Consider the following 23,544-nt stretch of genomic DNA (forward strand, 5'->3'; position numbering starts at 1 on the left):
TCAATACACTCACTTGGTATAAATCTTTTACAAATACGCATTTGAGATTTTATGTGAGAACCTTTTCAGGGTACTCATGAATAAATGTTGTCTTTTAACACATAGAGTGACTTATTAAGGTCAGAAATATGTATTTTTGAGGCTTGCACACTAAATATAGAGGTGGGGAGTGAGCCAACTAAGAAGGGTTTGGGTTTTTTGGGGCATAGCTGTTTATACAATGCCAGCCATTTATGGGTAAAATTATGTATGTCTACATCAAGTATCATTTCCTCTTTTGTTAATTACATTGAGCTTTTTTTTTTTTTTTTCAAAGTAACAATGCTTTTCTTTAAACTGAAATGAGATTTAAGAAGCTTTTCAGTGCTTCTGTTTTTCTGCCTTTTTGCATGGCTTTTCTAATAATAAGAATTTGCAGTTCATTGCATTCAATAGACTTCATAATACTGGTTGAATAGTTTGTTTATATATTAACTTGAAAATGTTGTGCCATGTAGATGTTATTTATTATTTAGTTACACTTATTGCTTACACTATATTATTTATTTACACTACTTACTTGAGATGCATAATGATCGTACTGTGTACATGCAGATTTTCTCAATAATAAGTTATTTTTGTGATCATTCAAATTAATTTCTTTAAAAAAGGAAAGTAAGAATCTCAAAATAAGTTATTGATTTTTCTTTTTCTAGTGAATAAAAGACTCATAATAGAATGAGTTAGGTATGAATAATGAAGAAAGAAAAATGTCACTGCCAACATTTCCCATAGAGAACATGAAATTTTGTTGTCAAATTGATAGCATGTTTGTTTTCATTTCAGTTGTCTTGATTGCAATTTTCTATCAAACAGAGAATGCATTAGGTTAAGGCTGAAAAAGGTAAATATTCAAATAAAAAGCAATTTGCATATAATTGCCTTTTTTCCTAATTAATTAATGTGAGTGGAAAAAAAAAACTTTCTTTGCTTAGTGCTGCTAAGTTCTGCACTAAAATTCCAAATTTGTTTAGTTGATACAGTGACAGAAAGTAATATGGTACCTTTGCAGATACTAAATAAAACATAGTTGCTGTTTATGAAAAGCTCAAAGCTTTTAATGTGAGCAACTAAGAGGTAAATATTTGTATATGAAGCCTGTGGTTATAACAGTGAGGAAGAAAACAGTTTAAAAAAAAAATAAATCCATTAGAGGACTTGAAGCCGAGGATGAACCTGGAAATAGAGAGGCAGCTCTCCAAAAATAATATCCTAATGTTCTAAAATGGATAGTTACCCACATGTTCACATGATAACTAAGGGAAAGGGAATTGCATAAGATATGGAATAGCTTCACACTTTGGTTCCTTTGAATCCTTGGAAGTGTTAACACTGACTTCTGAAGTCCTGGGATTTCAGTCCTATTTTTTTTATTTATTCAGAGTTTCACATTCTCCGGTGCAATATCAGAGAAATTATATTAATTTATATTAACTATTAATGTGTGAACTTAGAAAATGTTTGCAAGTATCTTAAGTGTGGAGGACAGAGGGATTTGGCCAACCTCTTTCCAGTGGTTTATGGGGACAGGACGAGGGGCAATGGCCAAAAAATGGATCAGAGGAGGTTCCACATCAACATGTGAAAGAACTTCATGGTGACGGATCATTGGAACAGGCTGCCCAGGGAGGTTGTGGACTTTCCTTCTCTGGAGATATTTAAGGCCTGTCTGGACACCTACTTGGGCAGCCTGCTCTAGGGAACCTGCTTTGGCAGGAGGGTTGGACTCGATCTCTTGAGGTCTCTTGCAACCTCTACAACTCTGTGATTCTGTGAAAAGATATACCAGCTTGAATCTCTTAAATTCTGTCCTCAGTTTTTGATATGAGCTGCCTGTGGAATAAATGTTTGACTGTGTGTTGTGGGACTGTAAAACGACTGTGTGCATTCAGCTTCTCTGCCACTGCAGTAAGCTTTGCAGCAAGTGAAACTACTGCTCAATACTGGATGGATATATTCTGAATATAATGTAGCGCATTAGAGTTTGAGTCCTGGACTAGTTCAATGGCTTTAGAGTGTATATATACATAAGCATATACAAATAATGTAAGTGCTAGAACTTGTGACTACACCCTTGGAAATCTGGTGGTTAGGGTCATACATGATAGCTGCTGTGCCCTACCAGAAGGGTGTGCAGTTAGAGACAGTCAGACTTTAGTTTTTAAACTAACAAACCACCAAGATAAAAATACTAACCTTAGTTCCTAATTTAAAGGTTTTCAGTCAGAAAACATCTTCTGTCTCTTTCGCCTTTTCTTTCTGCTTGAAATTATGTCTTTTGCAGTGAATGTTTCACAGGGAAAAAAATAAAAAATGCAGAGTAGAGGAATCTCACTTTTCTGTCACTCTTGATGAGAGTCTGTTTCAATCCAACTTTGTAGTGATTTCATTGGCATTTGTGTTGTAGTTAGTGTCAAGTGTGATGCATAGAAAATATTCATCTGTTTGTTATGAGTTGTAGTACTCGTTGTTGCTCACAGCAGTCATAGATAAAATTCTGACAGATGTCCCATTTTTTGACTGTGTCCTCCTAATATGCCTATGTGTGAAGGGAGTGCTGTCAGAAAACACAGTGTAAGACTGAAAATAAAAGTACCTTATGTTGAAGCCAGTTTTAAGAGTGTTCACTGTTAGTTTGAAGATGCATGTGAGGAAAGATTACAATAGGTTCCATGTATGAAATATAAATAAAAGTGTATGTGTAGTGTAAATATAAATAAAAAAGATCACTTCTATCAAAATGCAAAGTTGTGCTGGGATGGAGCCCACCAAAATCTCAGGAGTGAGTTCACTACACCTTAACTCCTATAGAGTCTGTATTTTGGAAATACTTGAAGTAAAACAGTTATTGATCACAAGATAGTCATATCTTTTTCTGACTTAGGTCTTCTCATTTGAAGAGGAATCTGAGGCAGTTTTAACCTAGTTTGAATTGGTTAGTGCTAAATAAAGAGAATGTGGTCACATTTCTTAGACCTCAAAACTGAGGAGCTCTGTTTTGCATGAAATATGATCAGATTTTTCTGTTTTCAGTCACTCCTGTTCAGTAGCGACAGTTAACATGAATTGCCTATAAAGATGCCTATAAAAGTAGATGCTTGATTATAGTGAATTTAATGCAGTCAGGGTTAAAACGATACTGCTAATCTGAGAGCAAACTTTCTGTGTGGGTGGTACAGTGAAAATGTTCCACAGAGGTAGAGAAATGAGCATCTATTAAGATTTATTAAATTGACCCATATATTATTATTATTTCCTTCCTTGAATTACAAGTGGGAGATTATGGAAATCCTTGGTTTTTATTGTGTGGGAGAGTTGAAATTTACACAAATATACTATATTTTCCCCCTGTACTCGGCTCTGGTGAGGCCGCACCTCGAGTACTGTGTTCAGTTCTGGGCCCCTCGCTACAAGAAGGACATCGAGGTGCTTGAGCGGGTCCAGAGAAGGGCGACGAAGCTGGTGAGGGGCCTGGAGAGCAAGTCCTATGAGGAGCGGCTGAAGGAGCTGGGCTTGTTCAGCCTAGAGAAAAGGAGGCTCAGGGGTGACCTTATCACTCTGTATAAGTATATTAAAGGAGGCTCTAGCGAGATGGGGGTTGGCCTGTTCTCCCATGTGCCTGGTGACAGGACGAGGGGGAATGGGCTAAAGTTGCGCCAGGGGAGTTTTAGGTTAGATGTTAGGAAGAATTTCTTTACTGAAAGGGTTGTTAGACATTGGAACAGGCTGCCCAGGGAGGTGGTTGAGTCACCATCCCTGGAAGTCTTCAAAAGACGTTTAGATGTAGAACTTAGGGATATGGTTTAGTGGGGACTGTTAGTGTTAGGTCAGAGGTTGGACTCGATGATCTTGAGGTCTCTTCCAACCTAGAGATTCTGTGATTCTGTGATTCCATTTCCTTTAAAATTAATGAAAACAGAGTTAGAGGGAAATCTCATCATCCTTGCAACTAGCAGATCTAGATTTGTTAATAATGAAAGCAGATTAAAACTACTTTAATAGTTTTGAGGCCACAACATCCAAATTCGTTGCAGGTCTGGACTGAACTGTCCTTAAATATGTAAAACTCATTAATTACTGTGAATGGACTTAAATGGAGTTCTCTGTCAATGAACTTCTTACTGAACTGATAGAACCAAACTTCATATATCAAGGACTGTTGAAAACACTATCATTGAATTGATTGAAATTTGCCTTTTCTAGCTATATCCAGGAAGATTATTTCTAACATTTCAGTTTCAGTGAGATATATAAAAAATATTTAGGAAATGAGATTTCTAACTTGATTTTATTCACTTCTTAAATATTGGTTTTGACTTAGTAATGGGCTTTAGTAAGATTTTTTCATTTCTTACCTTGATAGGAACGTTTTTCTGTGGGCAAAGGTATACTATATGTGCATTTGCAGAAGGAATAGCTGTCATTATTGTCTGTGGAAAATCAATATATATTTTAAATATAGATTGATGACATTGTACCAGTGGTATTGGAGCCTGGGAATTCTAAAGGGGTCAAGAACAGGACAACTGAGCACTTGCATCATCAAAGAAGATGAGATGCATTTACTCGGGCAAATTTTCCTCTGGGCCTGCCTTTAGCCCCTGAATTGGGAAGAGTGAAATATTTACCCAGCTCAGCTCTTGACAGCAAATAGTATTAATTAAATACAGGGCTTGAAAATGACACTGGTATTTCAGATTAAGGCCAGTAGATTTTGCCTTGGCTTTCTGGAAATTGAATTCCAGTAGTCTGTTTATTTGACAGCATTATAGTACAATAATTTGAGGTTCATGGATATTTCTGTACATTAAAGTTGATGAGTTTTTATCATGCCACAATGCTGGGATGTTAAAGTCTGAAGACTTATGTGACAAGAATAGTAAGCAAATTTGCAGCTGGTTAATCTAAAGTGTGGCACAGTGTTTCTCTCTGATTAATTTACCTTTATATTAACTGGATTGGCAAGAAATTGTAATTTTTAAATAAACTTTGGATGTTGAAAAATACAGTCTCAGATAAGTTACAGATTTTAAGTTTAATATTAAGTTGGATTAGAAATATCTCTTAAACTATGCATAGACAAGACACCTTATCTTAACAATCTGGAAAGAGAAAAGGTATTTGAATATTTTCCTTCCTCAGAAAGGACAGCCATTTGTGGTTACCTGGCTACATAGAGATCAGATTTTAGTATGTGTGTCTAGTAACTTATGATCCAGATTCTTCCTCTTTTTCATTATCTGTGCTTTTGTTCCTTCAGTAGTCCCAGTTCAATAAACTAAAGTGTTCAGTATACACCAAGCTCCATATCTTTCAAAGTGACAGCAATAGGCAATCTAGGAACATTTAAAATTAGAATTGAGAAGAGAGTTAGTTTTATAGTGGGTATCACAAATCAGTTCATCCTTGAGGGAGACTGCAGTAATGTCATACTGAGTTAAAATGTTTCTATTTGTGTACTTCCAGTATATTTTTCTTTTGCTTATATTCTGATATTTTCATGTAAACTTTGAATCATCATTACAAGTAACCCATTGAACTGAAGATCCATTTTTGCTTTGGGTTCCTTTGTCCTTCAATCTCTAGGCACCTATTTCACAGTCATAAGAGTGAGATTTTTATTTTTTTGTCCAGGGTGTAAGCTTGACTCTAACTACCGTGTGGTGGCAAAGTTAGTAGTGTTTTAAAATGGGATTGAAACATCTATATTCCTCTGAAGGTAGGTGGCCAACATGTATTAAATTTCACTTGGGTTAATTTTTATGGCCTTCCAGTTTTCAGACTTTTTTTTTGCTTGGCTTCTCTTGACAAATCCTGCTTTGCTCAGTACAGCTGAAGAGAGTCATGAAAAAACTTTTCCTGTCAGGAATTGTGGTATGTAACTTCCTGAATATATCCTACAGGGGAATAAGTTCTGTGTGTGTCTGATGATACATGAAGTTTCATGCATGACTACCAGTGTTTAAAATACTCCTCATCCATGACTGTGATTCTGGTCTTGCATTCTCTATGAGCCTGCTCTTTTGTTGTTATTCAAGTTTGCAGCTCCTGATCTGCAGCAAAATATCTAGGGGATCAATACATGTGAGTCTATTGTATAACACTTATGATTGCCATACTTACAACATACGTGACACAAATACAGAAAAGGGGAGGAAAAAAACCAACACAATAGGCCATTTTATATGAAACAGCCCATGCTATTCTGCTGCTGTCATACACCAAGTGTGCTACCACCACTATTGTACACCACAGGTGATGTGCTACAGCATGAATTGTCAAACGAATTATGTTCTGTTCATTTTCTGCTTTCACTGATTAGTGTCAGATATGCTGTGTGTACAGCAAACCTGTATAGTACTGATTTATTTCTGAATATCAGCCTAGAATCACATATATGGTGCTTTGGTCCTGTTTTAGGTATTGTGGGTACTATTTAAAGTACAGAAAGAAAAGAAACGTAGCAGCCTGCTGATGATACACTTGATTCCAGTAATGTCAGTTTACAAACTTGCTTCCTACTTAGTTTTCCTCTTATAGAATCATAGAATATTCTGAGTTGGAAGGAACCCATAAGGATCATCAAGTCCAACTCCTGGCACCACACAGGTCTACCCAAAAGTATCTGCTTCTTTAGTCCATTTCTGAGCTGTTTCCTTCTGCCCCTGGCTTCCTGGAGAGGTGTTTTGCATGTCGTCTTCTGATACAGCGTGGTAACACTTTGGGATAGCCCATGCTCATTTGTCTGGCCAAAGCCCGCAGGCAGCAATGTAGGAGGAGGGATGCCGTGGGCCACGACCGCTTGATCCATGTGACACTCTAATAGGAGTTGGAGTGTTTGTGTGTGTATTTATTGATCTGTCTATCTGACACAGCCTGTGCTCTGCTTTGAGGGGAGGCGGATGGTGCATCTGCTTCCCAAGGTCTGGCCCCGTTCCCCAGGTGCTGCTCCCCTGTCCAGTTGCAGCATGCCAGGCTCTGGCCAGCTGCCAATGTTTTGCAGCCATGGGAGATGGCTCCTGGTGCAACCCATGTTATCTGGCGAGGCTGCAGGGGCTGAGAGCCCTGTCCTGTGCCTGCGTGCACACATGGGCACTGACAGGCATGGGTGCAGGGCTGTGCTCATCCTGGGTTGCCGAAGGGGGAGAGGTGGGAGGGCAAATTGCTGCGTGCCTCCTTGTTTTGAGCACACCACAAGGTAGAGGCATGATGCTCCTAATTCCCATTTGGGTCTCTGGCCTCCTGGGAGATTGCTCCCCCTTCGGGCTGCTGAATATTTTATTGGTTGGAGCTTTCTGTCTCTGCCTCTGAAACAATTTTGCTTTTTATTCTTGCTTAAATACGTTGTTGAAGAACTGGATTTCAGCTTGGAGCACCCTGCCTGCTGTGTATGCCTTGCAGTAAAGGACAGAAGTTTCTTCGCTTTCCCACTTCCATTTATTTAATTTATTTATATGCTACCTATCAGGTTGTCTTCTCAGGCAAGGTACTGCACAGGAAGCTAAGGTATACATTTACAGATATATTTAGCAATTAAATCCCCTTGTGGTTGCTATTAATGCTTTGAGATGGCTTACCCTACTTTGACATGAAGTAAGCTTTCTGAAACAAGGGCGTTTTTACTGATGAATTGAGAATTCGTGCAACTTGAAACAGTTTAAAGTGTGTTTTTTTCTTTCATTTTCCTGTTCAGGGGCTAAAATGAAAAATCCATTCTAGGCACAGCTCTGTTCCTTATGTCAGAGAGATCTTTGTCCATAAGTAAATGGATACATTTGACTATAAAGATAAAATAGAAAATGAGTAGTGACAACCACAGGAAAATTCATGCCACCTTTTTTCCAAATTCTTTGATTAGGCCCATGTGAAGAATTTTTGCCAGGTAAAACTGATGAATTCTTGAAAACCTGAAAAGATCAAAATGCAACATTTTTATATCTCTTAGCATTAGAGAAAATGAAAAGTGAAAATGTGAACTGTGTACAGCATGTTTCTCAAAGGTAAAAATACAATCTTAAAAATTTAAAAGATTAAGTGATTATTTTGTATTATGGTTGAAGAGACCGTATTGCATCGTATGGCTTAGTGCTGACGTGACTTTGGGACTGTCTGATTTAGTAACTATAGTGTTTGTGGTAAAATTTTCGTAGTGATCTGTGTTCTGTTCTGTTACACTTATGTAAATTATTTCAGTTATATCAAAATAGCTGTGAAAGAAAGGTAGCATCCCTAACCATAGAATTTTCTCATGGAAGGAGGCATGCTTTTTTTTCCCCTCCAATCTAAGAAGGGGAAATAAGGGTGACTTACATAAAGACTGAGCTAACTACTAATACATGGAAGATGAAAATGTAAAATCCAATGTTGGGTAAAACACTTTTCTGGTAATTGAAGATTTTTTCTGAAGGAAAAAAAAGGGCATGAGCTGAGTGTATAGAAGACATATTTCTGTTTTTTAACTGATCTTGCTTACTGCTGACAGGGAAGGAAGTCAGTAACAGGGAGCTTACTTTCTTGTATGGACAACATCTTGTGGAGCAGTGGAGAAACAATGAATTAATGCAACATGGTTTTATGTGAGTGCGTACCTAGAGCAACACATGTTTTTTATTAATATTTTAATAGTTGAACATTTGTTTGCATGTTTGTTTCTATATTGTAATTTGTACTGATTGTATTACCAGTTTTTCATTCTGTCTTGCTACTTTGTTCAGGATATCAGATAACTTTAGCCATCCTCATGTCATGCTGGTTATGGGCTCTTTGTGTGAAGCATCTGTTATTCTGTTTATTGCATTGAATAGTTAACTTTTTATTTTATCTTTAATTCAAGTCAAGTATCAGCTATGAAAATATTTTTGAACTTTGATCAACTTTTTTGGTTAATCAACAGATGTGGATAAGGTAGCTGGAAACATTTGTAGAATATGGGGTCTTCCATTCATCCTTGAATGGCTTCTGTGATGGAAATTTTGTGATACTCATGCCCATGGGAATTATGGTGTATGGCTAACAGCAGGAATGGCGTTATTCCCTGGACACATGATAGAAAGCTGGGAATTTACTCTTCAGTGTCAGGTTGATGAGATGTTCTCTGAAGAACTCACTGATCTTGAGGTGAAGTGTCACCTCTTCACTTTCTTATAGTAAAATGGGCTCAATCCATATTATTTTCTCCATATGCAGAATGTGCAAGTTCATTGTGACCTAAATAAAAATATTTGTTTTTCATTTCCTCATATAAATAAAATGTCTGCTATTTACATGTGTTGTGATTTATTAATGAAATTGTAAGAACTGCTGTTGAAGCAATGGCCTTTTGCTATTTTATTAAACAAAATCAAATTGTTTTGAGTTTACAATATTTTTGTCTGCTTATGTTAGGAGATAAAACTGAATATTGACTTAGTTTTTAATTCTTCCTCTGTGAAACACGAAGCTATCTCTGTGAATGGTGATGATGGAGTTACTCTTTGAAATTCTAATTTAACACTTCAGTAATGGGTCAAGCTTTCTCTGAATCCTCTGTGGGATTATTTGATTTGCTGTCTGGTTAACCTCAAGGAAAATGGGATGTCTTTAAATTACAAGAGGTGCTTGCTATCACCTTATAATGGAGCCACATGGGGGAATTGGTTGTTTTAAATTAGGAATGTCACCTGATGACTAAGGAATTATATGAATGGGTCGTATTTTTAAGATCTACCTTAAGGTTGAAAGCTGCAATTTTATTTTTTTTTTAGTTATGATCAAATATATCATTGGGAATTAATATCATTGAGAGATAAGGGGAAAATATCTTATTTACCTAAGAGGGTGATGGGGTTAGGGTTTTAGTGTCTCTTTTGTCTTCAGCATTATTTATGCATGGGCAAGTTTGTCTTTTCAGCTTCTCTTGTTTGCATACATGTTTTATGCCCCCAACAAGAAGAATCGTTATTTTTTTCCATAACAAAATTGATTATTAAATTCACATGACATGACGGGAGCTTAAGGGAGAAGTTCTGCTTTTTACAAGTAGACAAAGAAGCAGCTTGAATGTTTTGCAAGTTCATGCATGTAATGTTTAGCCAGCCCAAAGCCTTTAAAATAAACTTTCAGAACTCCTATGTTTTGTTCTGTGTCACGTATAAAGGGCATTTTTAGCAGTTAGAACTAACCTGAATTTGAGGGCGGGAGTGCAGGGGGCAGGATTTCAGTTAATAATGGAATCAATATGAAATTTTACTTCTTGATCTGTGTTGGATATTCTGTGTATATTGCTGTTATTTTTTTTCAGCAGCAGTTCACCTTTAAAAGCCATATAACATGCCTACTTATATTTTAGCAGGTTATGTATTTCTCTGTCTTACAAATTAAATTGAAGTTTTAAACATCTATGCTTGGTGATGTCATAGGGTATAAATTAATACAATAAAAAGCTCAGTGGAATAAATCATTTTAACCGCACTTAGTATTTCTTCAGGATTATTGAATGGGTACAAGCTGTGCAGCACACATTGAATATATTGAGAAATATCAGAGGATTTTTTTTGATGTGAGTTTTGAGATGAGTCTCATAGACTCAACTCCAGTGCTGCTAAGTGCAGTTCTCCTGCAGAACTTTCCATTGCCATTCTGTCCCAAACTTTGTTCCTTTATTTCACCCAAGATTTCTGATTTCAGTAAATGTAGCTATACATTAGTTGACTTCCATGTTTGTTTTGAATTGCTTGAATTGCGTATGTGAGTTTACCTTATTGTTGCTTCTGAGATTGTTTTTTTTTTTTTGAGAACACAGATGTATTGGTTCTTGAAAAGTTAATTTTATATCAATTTGTAATAATAGGTTGTGGCATGTTTTTGAAGTTGGCAATAGCTATTGAAATGTAAGTTTTGTAAGATTTTGAGGGGAAGCATTGGGTAAAACACTGTGTAGTCTTTTTTTTTTTTTGTACATGTGTGGGGAGGGAAGTTTTTTAGGATATGAAAGTTTATTTCTGTGCTTTCTAGTAGCTGACAGGGAGATATAAATATCATTAGTTCTATGAGGATTATACAGATAGAAATCACACTTTTATTTTACAATATTTCCATCAAAGACTTGTTTTCAAATGCAAAGCCACCTTCTTCTGTCTTCTGCATTAAAATGAACATAATGAAGTGTGAGTTGCATCACAAGCAAGCCAGGTCTGGCTCACCAGCTTCTATTTGAAGAATTGCTAGCATGTATGAACTGGGCTGCTTTGCCACTTCAAGCTGGATATCTTTCTGTTGATAGGAGAGGAACTGCAGTTACCCGTTTGTTAGTTACTAAAAATAGTGCTGCTGGAGTAAGGAGAGAACAGCAGCAATCCAACCCCCACACCCCACCCCCATAGAAAACACAACAAACAAAAAACACAACTCCAAAGCCCTAACACTTTAGCAGGTAAATATGTATAAACACACACAGTGCACTATCTCCCCGCTGTAAGCAGAGCCAGATCATCAGATCATCTCGAGTCCAGCCAAAGGGACAGCCTCTGCAGCAAGCCCTGGGGGGGGGGGGGGGGGGCGGTCATTAATTTGAGCTGTTTGGAAAGATGCAGGGTGTTTTTGTTTTAAGCTTTTGTGTTTGTAGTGAATGCTTGATTCACTTCTATTCTGTTTTTCCTAGAGGGGAAATATAAACATAAGTATCTTTTCTGACTCCAGTTGCAATAGGGGAGTGTGGGAGTTCACACAGACGAGTTCCAGGCAGAAACCTCAAATACATCACAAACTGGAGCTGTAGAATACTCTACAGGGATGCCATGAAATTTGGCGCATCAGAGTTGTGAAATAAGGAGAAATCTTCCAATCAGGCCGTGTGTGAAGAAGAGTGATTTTATTGTTGGTAGATGAAGCGCATCTCAATTTTTTCATTCCTTTAACCTTGATGTGACCCTTTAAAAGGTGAAAGGTAGTTCAAACTCCTATTCACGGAGATCTGGAGATTTCCTGAGTATAAACTTACTGGTTATGCCAAATTATATGGCCACAAATCATCAGTTTTCTCTAGAACTTCATCTTGGCCCAAAAGCAAGGGCTCAAATAGGGGGAAGGGGGGAAAAAAGATAACACCTAATAACATAATTTATGCAGACTGTTTTGTGTCACAACATTTTGTCTTTGTTAGCTACTGTGTGCTCCCTCTCACCCTCTCCCTCCTTTTCTCCCTACCCCCTCAACAGAAAATTGGTGATTTAGGCTATCTTTCATATACAACTTCTGTATTTAGGTAGAAAATACTAATAAAAATAAAGGAAAATATGCAAAAAAAAAAAAAAAAAAAAAAAGCTTGCTTATAGCATATGTAAAAAAGGAAGAATATGCTGTAAGTCCTAATGGAAAATGTCATTGTATGGTACAGATTTTTTCTGAGTGCTGGTTTTGAGAGATCATTTACCGTGAAAGAACTAGTCACTTGGCAAATTTTCCACTAGTAGTTTGGGTTGTATTTTGGTAAGTAATGCACAAAACATCTTCTCTTTGTGATCATGTAATTTTCCTCTGATGGCCACAACAACTGCTTTCATGGGAAATGAGTAGTAAGAACGTGGATTGATGTATTCTGAATTTTCTTTACTGCAATTAAACATCTGGAAGTAAGCAGAGTCATCATCATGTGACCAGCCAGCTTTCTACACAATATCAGGAAATACTCTGTAGACCGCTTTTTGTAAATGTCTGCTGCACTTATCTGGTGTCTATTTTTCATTCAAGGCAGTAAATTTAGTGGCCTGTATGCATTGTCAGAGCTGACTTGACATCTGGCCATTACTTCTTCCTGATTACTATTAAATACTTATTATTGTCTTGGTGCTCTGTATGAAATAATATATATTAAGCTTCACCATGATTTTGTAAGGTAGGGATTGTACAGAAAAGTCAATGGCAGAAACATGGGTAAGAACAAAACCTGTATCTAGGTTTTAATGAGGAAATCAGTAGGGTGATGTCTAGTTGCAAATAAGATGGTCTAATCTGTAATTATTGATAATAGCTCAGTCTACTAAGTTTCATTTATATAAGTACATTGTATTGCAGAGCGAGTTTGGTGCCTGAATGCTCTCTGTGTAAATAAGCTCTGCTGAAGTGAACGTTTTGCCTTCAGACATGTGTTATGCTTGTATTTAGCAAGACTTTAAATGCCTTTAAATATGTGAATAAGAAGAGTAGTTCTCTGGCAACAAGTAAGACAAATACTTCATAAGGTGTTTAAGAAAAACAAACTTGATTTTTCCCTCTCTTCCCCCCTTTTCTGTTTTCAGTCTCTGCTTTCTGGTCATGTCCAGCTAAGATAATACAGTAAATGTCTAAGCTCTAGCAAGTAAGGCTGTCACATTGATGTTTAACTGACTTTGAAGCAGTGCAGCTGTAAAGGGGAAATGAATTCTGTTCTCTGTCAAAGCCTGTAAAAGAGTGTTTGTTTTAGCAGCTACTGAAGATGGAAGTGTTTATTCCATGACTACATTGGTTGTCAAAGCTGGACATATTTTCCTGTATTAATAATATTTGGAATTTCTCATTAGTTATCATTTCCTGTTGATTTAATGAAAGGACTATTGAAATTCTGATCACTGTCCCAATCTTTTTAGCTTTTCTTTTCACATTTGAATTGAATCATGGAGTTCCATTTGTGTGTATGTACGCATGAACACGTGTAAGTACATATTATATAAAATTTTAAGAGTTGTCGCTAATGTCTGATGCTTTTCAGTCCAAAAAAGCAACAGAAGGTCAGCTCTTTCCGTTTCTCAGGTGATAGAGTAAGGTACCTAATGCACGTGAAATTTAACTCATTGCCATCGTTTTCTTTTCTCTTGTGATTTCTGTCACAGACTTTTGCTTCTGAAATACTGAACTCTCTCCTGATATGAAAAGATTGATCAGTGTCAGGAATGTATGATATTCTATATAACTTATTTCAAAAGTAAAGTATCACACTTAACAAATCTTAGGTGTTCAGTATAAATGAAGTCTTTCTAAAGTGTATCTAGTGCATTGTGGCTGTAGAGAGAAGAAAAGGTGAGGTAATAGGGTTGGAGTATTTTATTTTTTTTAGTTTGTTTGGCTCTTTAAGATAGACCATATAGAGCTAAAAGTTAATTAAGTATAAGGGTTTGAAATTGGAAACAATAACCATGCTAAGTAAGCTTGTCACGATCTTGGCATAGTTAGCACAGAGCAAGTGGCGAGGGAAGCTGGATTTTGTGCTGGTGTTACTTACAATTGTATGTAACTTACTAATTACCTTTGCTATAAAATGGTTGGTAGAGAGCCAAAATACGGCTTCCCTTGTTCCCTAGGATCCTTGTTCTGAGAGGATTACACTTCCCAGTGTTTTTACAAGAATTACGTGGATGCCAAAGTGTTTCCCAAGCTTCTCTGTGATGATCAGTGCGATGTAACAAAGAAGGATGACCAGCAATCGTTGAGAAAGTGAATGAGAGATTTAAAGAAGTGTGAGAATAAAGGAGTACGATAGCTGCATATTTATGTATCTTCCCTACCCTCCTTGCTTCAGTCTGGTTTCTGAAGGAAATGAAACTCATGTGATGATGACTGAGACAAAACATGTTGATGTGCATTTGTGTGGTTGCATGTGTGCTTGCCACTTCCTTCCTCTGCCCCTGGAGAAATTGTGCTTCTGCAGGTTGCAAGAAAATCCATGGTCAGGTAGATATTTAGTGGCAGAAAGACTATACCTGTTGACAACCCTTATTCAGTGTCAGAAGGTCATTATGGGTGAGAACCATTATGAATGGGTGAGGTCACCAAGTCGGTCAAGTGCAGAGGTGTTGGTGTGTTTGTCAAACTCAATTTTTATGTGCCTTACTTCTTCTGCTTCTTAACTGGAGATTAAAACATCTTTTGATGCAGAGGAATTGTGAGGTTTAACACAGTCTTATCTTAAAAATCAGAAGATATTTTATATCAAGGCACTGTTTTACGTGTTTTAAAATCTGTTGTTAGAAGTCATTACTTGCACGATCCTGATACAGTATTCTGAGATATGTATGGGTCTTTAAAATGTACAATTCTCTTTATTTAAAGAAAACATGAAAAGCATTACATACACTGAGAAATTGAGCTTGAATATTTAGATTGCAAAAGATCTTTAATTATATTAAAAGTTATTTCTGATAGTTGTAGTTTGCATTTGTTTTATCTGTAGGCTAGCAATAATGCCACTGTTAACATCCATTATTTCTTTTTATAAGTCTCTGTTGATTTTCAAGGTAGAGGCAGGAGGAAAATATACAGTGCTGTATGGTGGTGGGGCACTACAGGCCTTCATTTATCCTTCCCCGTTTCTAACATAATGATTTTGGCTGTCAGGGCTGCAAGTTGTTTGTTTCAGTCTCAGATAATCAATCTGATTAAGTATCTTGGCAGTATTTGATATTATACAGAAAGCATTTGAAATGGCAGAGATATTTCACTGAGCTACTGCTCATGTGGAAAGCTTCATTTTAATAGTCTTGGTGATAACAAAAGCTTACTGCAAAAAGAGAGAGGAGGCATTATTTATTTATATATCTTTTAGTGCAAGTGATTGTAGATGTAAATCACTGTGAGAACTTTCTTATGTGCCTTGTTCCTGTCTGCATGAGAGAAAATGGGGAGATTTATGTGTGTAGCTTACTTAAGTGTTACTTAATAAAAACATTGAGGAAAAAGTTCTCTGAATAGTAACACGTTATGCACAAGTGCAACAGATTCAAGGTATTGCTGTCCAGTTTCATGCTTATCAGAGATTTCTACTAGGTAGAAGAAGCATGTGGTTCAGGTCTGAAACCCCTGATAAGTCTGGTGATGCTTCAGGAAAACCTGAACGTACATCATTATTTTACTTGCCTGGAGACTTTTCAGCACGATTGCAAACCAGCTTTAACCTAGGCTTCTTTAATTCCCAAATGCGGTGGTTGGATGACTTTGCTTTAGTGTATCTTGCAAAATGATGCCTAATAATTTATTTATTTTCTGTAATGAGGTTTTCCCAGAGAAGTCAGTCCCCTAGGAGCTTTGATGCTCTGACAGGTGTTTCAGGGAGTTTGTCAGCTCTGAGTCATCAAGTTCAGTGCCTGCTGCAGCATCTGTGCTAGCCAGAGGTCTTGGTTTGATCCCTTTCTTTTCACCTGCCCTTTCTTACTGCAGTCAGTGTAAGAGAGGCTAAAACTTTTTAACTTCATGATACCAAGTAGAAATTGCTTTACAAAGGGATGAAAGAACCAAAAGCAAAACCAAAAAAATAAACCATCAGTAAACTTGCTTTCCAGTGGAAAACGAACTTCATTCACCTTCCTCACTTCCTCCTTTACTGAAAGTAAAGTGGCACAGTGGGCCTGCTATGTGAATGAATGCAAGCCTGATTTAGCTTCCTGACTACAGCAGAAAAAACTCAGGCATGCTTTTTAAGGAATAGTTATTTAAAAGTAATGTGTTTTTGTTGCAGCATGATTATATATTTAACAGGAAACTAGGCTGCAGTCTTTATGAGTAACTCATTGCTATTGCTCCCTTGGTTTCCAGGAGTTGATGACTGTAAAGCTATATAAAATCTTGAGGTATGTATGTAGCATCATCTCAGTCAATTTTCTTTTCTGTCTCATAGTATTATTGCTCAATTATTTCATCAAGAAACTTATTAAGATCAAAAAAATATTAATACAATGGTTTCATTTTCCTTTTAATTCTGTTGTTGTTGGTCTGGGCAGACTATAGGAGGACCATAATTGGAACATATCCTAAGTTTTCTTTTCCATTTTTACTGTTTCATATGCACAAGTATAAAGCGTATCTCAAACTTCTGTTCTACATGGGGGAAGCCTTTCACTTATTAAATTAGTGTAACATACCAAAATAATTGGGGCAGGGAATAAAATCAATTATTAGGAAGATTTATTTTTTTCTTAAAAGGCTTTTTTATTGACAAAGTATGTAATGGATGGCATTGCTCAACCCTATTCCATTTGCTGCCTAGGAACAGTATTTACCTACAATAACTGTATAAAGGTTCGTATATGTAATTGCTTAGAATTCAATGTAGCTTTTCCAAAAAGGTTTGTGTGGGGAGGAAATAGTTTGGGACCTGTCCTGCAAAGACTTCTGTTTGAGAGTCAAGTGTTAATATTTATCTAAGGACCGTGAGCCCTGTTCAGTTAGTTTGGTAGCAATGCAGATATTTTTCTTACAGCTGCATGTATTTTTTGATTGTTCTTTAAAATACTAAGAATGTTGCTGTCAGCATGCCTTTTACCATCGTATATTATCTTGATTTGACAGCTGACAAAACAAGCATGCAAAGGCTGACATTTGTGCCAGATGTCTTTCATTATATATTTTTATAGGCTTAATTTTTCATGTGTGTGCTTTATATTGGCAGCTTTAATATTTTTTGCAGATGAAGCTTAATTGTCTTTCTTTTATGCACATTTATACTTTAGTAGATTAAATTTTTACCACAAATTATAATTTAAATTGCTGTGCAGAAAGTAAAAGCTCACCTAGAAGATAACCTAAAAAGGTCTGACCATACTTCAGGCTTTATAGTAAAAGGAGTTAAAAGCATCTTATTCTGATAGAGATGCTTTTGAATGCCTGAGGAGCTTACTGCTGTATTTTTATTCCATTGCCTTGTTCTGGTGGCCTTTAAGAACTTTTGTGATGCTGCTTTAAGGAGCAGACAGAATCCTGTCTATCCATAATCAAGTGTATAATTTAAATTTTTGCAGAGACTTAGCTAGTTTCTGATGATATACATTATTTTATGGCAGTCTCTAAATCCTTGACAAACAAGTAAGGTAATACTGAAGCTTGAGTTCTCTCTTGGGTTTGGCCCTTGTGCCATTTGGTTTCCTAATGCATCTGGGAAGCATCTCCCAAGGAGTAACTAAACATAACATGTTCCTTCGATGGTCTCTTAACTCCTGGTATGCATTCACACCAGCTGTGAACCCCTTTTCTTAAGTGTATCTGAGTAAATGGGAGTGAATGGTAAGAAAACTTTCTTAAGGCTTTAACCTGTGTCAGAAGTTAAGCAGGGTAGGGCAAAGCAAGATTTTTATGTTACTTTTTCCCCAAATAGTGAGATATCTGATACGTGCTTGTTATCTATGAGGATGAGAGTAAAGTTTCAGATTTTTTTCACAGACTGTGTGGATGAAAGAGAGGTACAGAAATAATGAATAGCCAATATTATGGCATTTTCTTGTGTTGACAGGGATCTGGATTGCAAAATTGCCAACTTGTCTGATTCAAGTCAGGAATTAAAACATCTGTAGTAAGGAGTAGGACAGTTAAATGGGTTATGTTGGGGTCATGTTCTAGTGTTCACTCAAAGATTCATTTTGAAACTTTTCTAGCAAGATTCTTGCAAAGGAACTGGTTTTGCTTGGTTAGAGGATTTTGAATGCTGTATTTTGGAAAATCTGCTTGCTGTTAATCTGGAATTGTGTTATGCAGCTGCAAAAGTGCCCTCCCTTCTCCCTGCTCTGTTATGGTGGGAAAATATGGGGAATGCAACAGAAACTGAATACCATAGTTTTTGCTCTAACATGTTTATGGCTTTCTTACAAATAAGATTGTGTTCATAGAATCACAGAAATGTTTGTGTTGGAAAAGACCTTAAAGATCCTCTAGTTCTTATCCCTGCTATGGGCAGGGACACCTCCCAACAGATCACAGAATCACAGAATTTCTAGGTTGGAAGAGACCTCAAGATCGAGTCCAACCTCTGACCTAACGCTAACAGTCCCCACTAAACCATATCCCTAAGCTCTACATCTAAACGTCTTTTAAAGACTTCCAGGGATGGTGACTCCACCACCTCCCTGGGCAGCCTGTTCCAGTGTCTCACAACCCTTTCAGTAAAGAAATTCTTCCTAACACCTAACCTAAAACTCCCCTGGCACAACTTAAGCCCATTCCCCCTCGTCCTGTCACCAGGCACATGGGAGAACAGGCCAACCCCCACCTCACTACAGCCTCCTTTAAGGTATCTGTAGAGAGCGATAAGGTCGCCCCTGAGCCTCCTGCCCAAAGAGATCAGGCTGCCCAAAGCCCCATCCAGCCTGGCCTTGAACACCTACCTCCAGGGATGGGGCACCCACAGCTTCTCTGGGCAACCTGTGTCAATGCCTCACCACCCTCTGAGTGAAAAAACTTCCCTCCTTGCACCTAATCTAAATCTACCTTTTTTTAAATTAGTTTAAAGCCATTCCCCCTTGTCCTATCACTCCACCCCCTGACACAGAGTCCCTCCCCAGCTTTCCTGTAGGCCCCCCATTGGGAAGACCTTACAGCAGCCTTCATGACTAGAGCCTTTTCTTCTCCAGGCTGAACAACCCCAACTCCCTGAGCCTGTCTTTGTAGGAGAGGTGCTCCAACACTCTGATCTAACTCAGAGGTCCATTTTCTTCTTGTGCTGCAGGCCCCAGAGCTGAATGCAGTACTCCAGGTGGGGTGTCACAAAAGCAGAGTAGAGAGGGAGAAGAGAGAGGCCCTTGACCTGTTGGACACACTTCTTTTGATGTAGCCTAGGACACGGTTGGCTTTCTGGTCTGCAAAGCACATATTGCTGACTCATGTTGAGCTTCTCATCCAAGACCCCTAGGTTCTTCTCCTTAGAGCTGCTCTCAATCCATTGTCCACTCAGCCTATATTTGTGCTTGGGATTCCTCCAGCCCAGATGCACGACCTTGCACTTGGCCTTGTTGAACTTTGTGAGGTTCACACAGGCCCACCTCTCAAGCCTGTCTGGGTCCCTCTGGATGGTATCCCTTCCCTCCAGTGTGTTGACAGCACTGATTATGGAAAAAACAAAATGGTAGGAAAAAAGATTGGTGGTTACAACAAGATAGTGTGGGAATCCACTATAAGCTGCTCAGCATGCTGGAACAAAATTTCATGGGTATTTTTAAAACAATAAATATAATTGTTGACTCATTTATGTATTTCCTTTTACATAATGTACCACCCCCACACATATACTTGTTTTTGCTCCACTGTTCTTTTCAAGACTCTGTTTGTGTGTAACATAGTTGCTGTAATCCCATCCTGTCTCTCAACTTCTCTCTTAAGAGCTTTCAAATAATGGTTTGAAATGTTAGCACTTCTCTTTTTCAAAAATATTCATACTCAGTTTTCAACTGAGCACCAATTTGAATTGCACTTCAGATACTTCTCATTTTTATGCATTTAAGAAACCAAATGGAGTGTGCTTATTCTTTGTTTTCCCTTCAGTAACAGAAACCATCAAAAAGAATAGGACCTAATTTCTCTCATATTTACAAATTTGGTGATACTATGTGCATACCTCTTGTCATTCAAATTTTTAGTTTTATTAAAATTCTTCTCTCACTTCCATTTACCAAATGCAGAATTGATGTTAATCCTAAAATACCTTAGTCACAGAAATAAGTGAAAAGAAATCTATGGATGTGAAAGGGCAGCAAAATGAGAAATTTGAACTGCAAAAGTATTTTTAAAACTTCAGATACTTGTTTATTCTACTCAAGTGACAGATCTTTGGCAAAGACACTGATATGGCTTCTTAGTTGTAAATACACTAATTTGTACGTTTGGCTGCAAGTACAATAGGTATTTTTATAACGATCCTTTAAGAACATATATTAAAATATTAATCTCAAAGAAGGGCATAAATATCTGTGGCACAGTTTACATCATTAATAGCTATAAAAATCTAAAATAAGATATATTTGCACATGAAAATAAGAATATATTCTAAGGATTCTGCTCCCAGATTTCTCAAATCAAGATCTAAATTGATGACTTATGTAGTTGTGAATTTCTATGCTTGCGTTAGTATAGACAAACATCTATGGAATTAAGTATAATTATGACAATTGTTTGTGCTTTCTGTATATCTCAAGATATGGTTAATAGAACAAGTAGAAGTCCAGCCCTCTCTTGACTTAAATAACCAAGTAAATAAATTGTCATAAACTCTGGCAGAAGCGGAAAGATTGGACTTCTGCATTCAGTGCTATTCTACAAATTAAATGAGTGTTTAGCTGTCTCCCAAGTGTAATGTACAAATGGATGTTACTAAAATATGCATCACTATTACTGGGCAAAAGAGTTGTTACTCCAAAGATTTTAAAAAATATTTTTACTTTTCACAGAAATTTTTATTCCTCTCATCTTCATTTTGTTTTCATGTCCATTTTCTATCTACTGGTGTTACATCATTTGCACACTTGGTTTTTAATGCTCTTGTGAAAGTATCACTCTATTACTTCCAGCTGAGTAAGTACTCAGTTGCACCTCATAAGCTTTCCAAGTCACGTCTTACAGCAGTGACAACCCTGTTAGGAAAACAACTGAGTTTTTAAAGCCCAGTTCTTGTTCTTGAACACAATGTTAGCGATGTTTGGAGTTGGTTGTGGGCCTATCGATGACTGATAGTGCAGTAATTTCAATTATTCCATTCAATGGTGATGTAGACGTTGATCAGTTTTCAGATACCAATTCAGTCTCTTAATACAGCAGTTGCGCACATGTGCTAGCTCGCCCCATTAGAGAACAGCCTTCAGAGAAAATGAGTCCTGAAAGAATTGGGTCTGGAGTTTAGACATGTCCTATGTAACTGGAAAGTAAAGAAGAAATGGGTGGGCAATTCCAAAGGTAATGATGAACTATCACTGGCCTGCACCCATGAAAAGCCAATAAAACATCAAGCTTATATAAGGCAAGGTAGAAGACTTATTTCCTCAAACATGTGTTATGAAATTTGTCTTGTACTTAAACCTTTAAACAAAGTTCTTGGGTCATTCAAGTGTTCTCAATAGTGAAAAAAATGTTGGAAGTATATGCAAGACAGTTTTTATTCCAGTGCCAGCTCTACAATTCAACATTAATGTCAACAACTTTTGTCACCAGGAATGCAATATAACCAATAGCAGAGGAAAATCTGTCCAACCATCCGGGGATGATTCCTCTGCTGTTGTAAATTAGCTGGAATTTTTGTGAAAAGCTTTCCACATCATGAATGCTTTGGAGAGTATCAGTGCAGGCTTCAGCTGGCTTTAATTTGCTTTACTTAGCTGTATATTATGTCCATGCTTGCTCCTAAAAGTTGTGCGCAAATAATTACTTGTCATCCTACAAATAGTGCAACAGAACTTTGTTAGCAAAGCCAGCCTTGGATGGGCTGGGCACAAAGGGAGAGCTATTCAAGTATTTTTCGTGAATGTAGTTTTCTTTGAAGTTACTTTGTGCTGGATTTTTTTTTTTTTGTTGTTGTGCTGTCATCCTTTGGCTCTGTAACTTCACAACACTACCATACATACGTAAGGTTTAAATCCTCATGGTAAACTATTAGAATTCATAAATCCATTTATGTTCATACATTCTAACATTTTCTGCTGAATTATGGATGTTTAGATTAGTTACCTTGCTTTAGCCAAACATTTTTGTCTGATACAGCCAATTTAATGATATATAGGGAACTTATGTTTAATTTAAGATCCAAGGACACTTGTGAAGGGCCTGTGCATGTGTGCTCAAAAGCAGAAACTTTAAAAATATATTTTTTTACATTTTTCAACTACAAAAATGTGTTTTAATGAGTTTCTTCAATGCTGTGATTTTTAAGCTTTGTTTTCTGTTCTACTTTGTTCTTAACTAGCTTTTCGTTGTATGTTTTAGTTTGGCTCCTATGAAATAGGAGAGTCATATTTCTGATGTACAGCGTGTTGGAACAGGTTTTACTACATCTCCTTTCCTTCCATTTGCTGGATTTGGTATGTGCAAATTTGAGAATTGCCTACCTTGTCTTGATGATTAGAACATTAAATTTCTTTGCAGGGTAAAAGACAAGGCCTACTTATGTAAATCAATACAAATTTACCTGTTTTAAGTTTAAGCTATAGTTACACATCTTTGTATTTTTGATGGATATGACCTATTTATTTTCATTCTTGGGTAAAAGTTAGTGACACTGAGAGGGAAAGAACTCAGCCAAACCAGATGTATATTCAGACTGATGGGGTGGGTAGTACCTGTTTACTGTCAGAAGTACTTTGGAGCTATACTACTTTCTTTTCATATTAAAACTGTGTTTAAGACTACAGTCCTGAATGCTCACTGTTTTATTTTATTTTCTGAAATCTTCACAATTAGGGGGTACAAGGTGGTGGACTGTACAAATGATTTCCACGTGTGATCAAGCTGCTAGTTTGTTTTGTTGTGTTTTTTTTTTTTATTATTATTATTATTATTATTATTTATTTTTATTTTTACTACTACTATTTCATAAACTACTATTATTTTTGTATTTTTTTCAGAAAATATTAATGACTATTCTAGAGGTGACAGCTCAGGGTGCTCCTTTTGCAGCTGAATTGTTTTTTTAACTGCTTTGTATGAATTAGGTATAAAGAGTATTTTCTTTTAAGTATAAATTGTAGGTGTGTTAGTGTTTTTTATAAATGTTGATGATTTGATCAGATCTATTGACTTATGTCTTTTTTAAAA

General features: G+C 36.9%; 1 protein-coding gene across 3 annotated transcripts in view; it reads left to right on the forward strand.

Annotated features, from left to right (window-relative positions):
• Positions 1-23,544, forward strand: part of NCOA2 (nuclear receptor coactivator 2) — a 197,874-nt gene that overhangs the window by 10,642 nt on the left and 163,688 nt on the right. The gene's annotated exons all lie outside the window — the stretch shown is intronic.

This window comes from Anas platyrhynchos, chromosome 2, assembly GCF_047663525.1.
Source record: "Anas platyrhynchos isolate ZD024472 breed Pekin duck chromosome 2, IASCAAS_PekinDuck_T2T, whole genome shotgun sequence".
Classification (NCBI taxonomy): domain Eukaryota; kingdom Metazoa; phylum Chordata; class Aves; order Anseriformes; family Anatidae; genus Anas; species Anas platyrhynchos.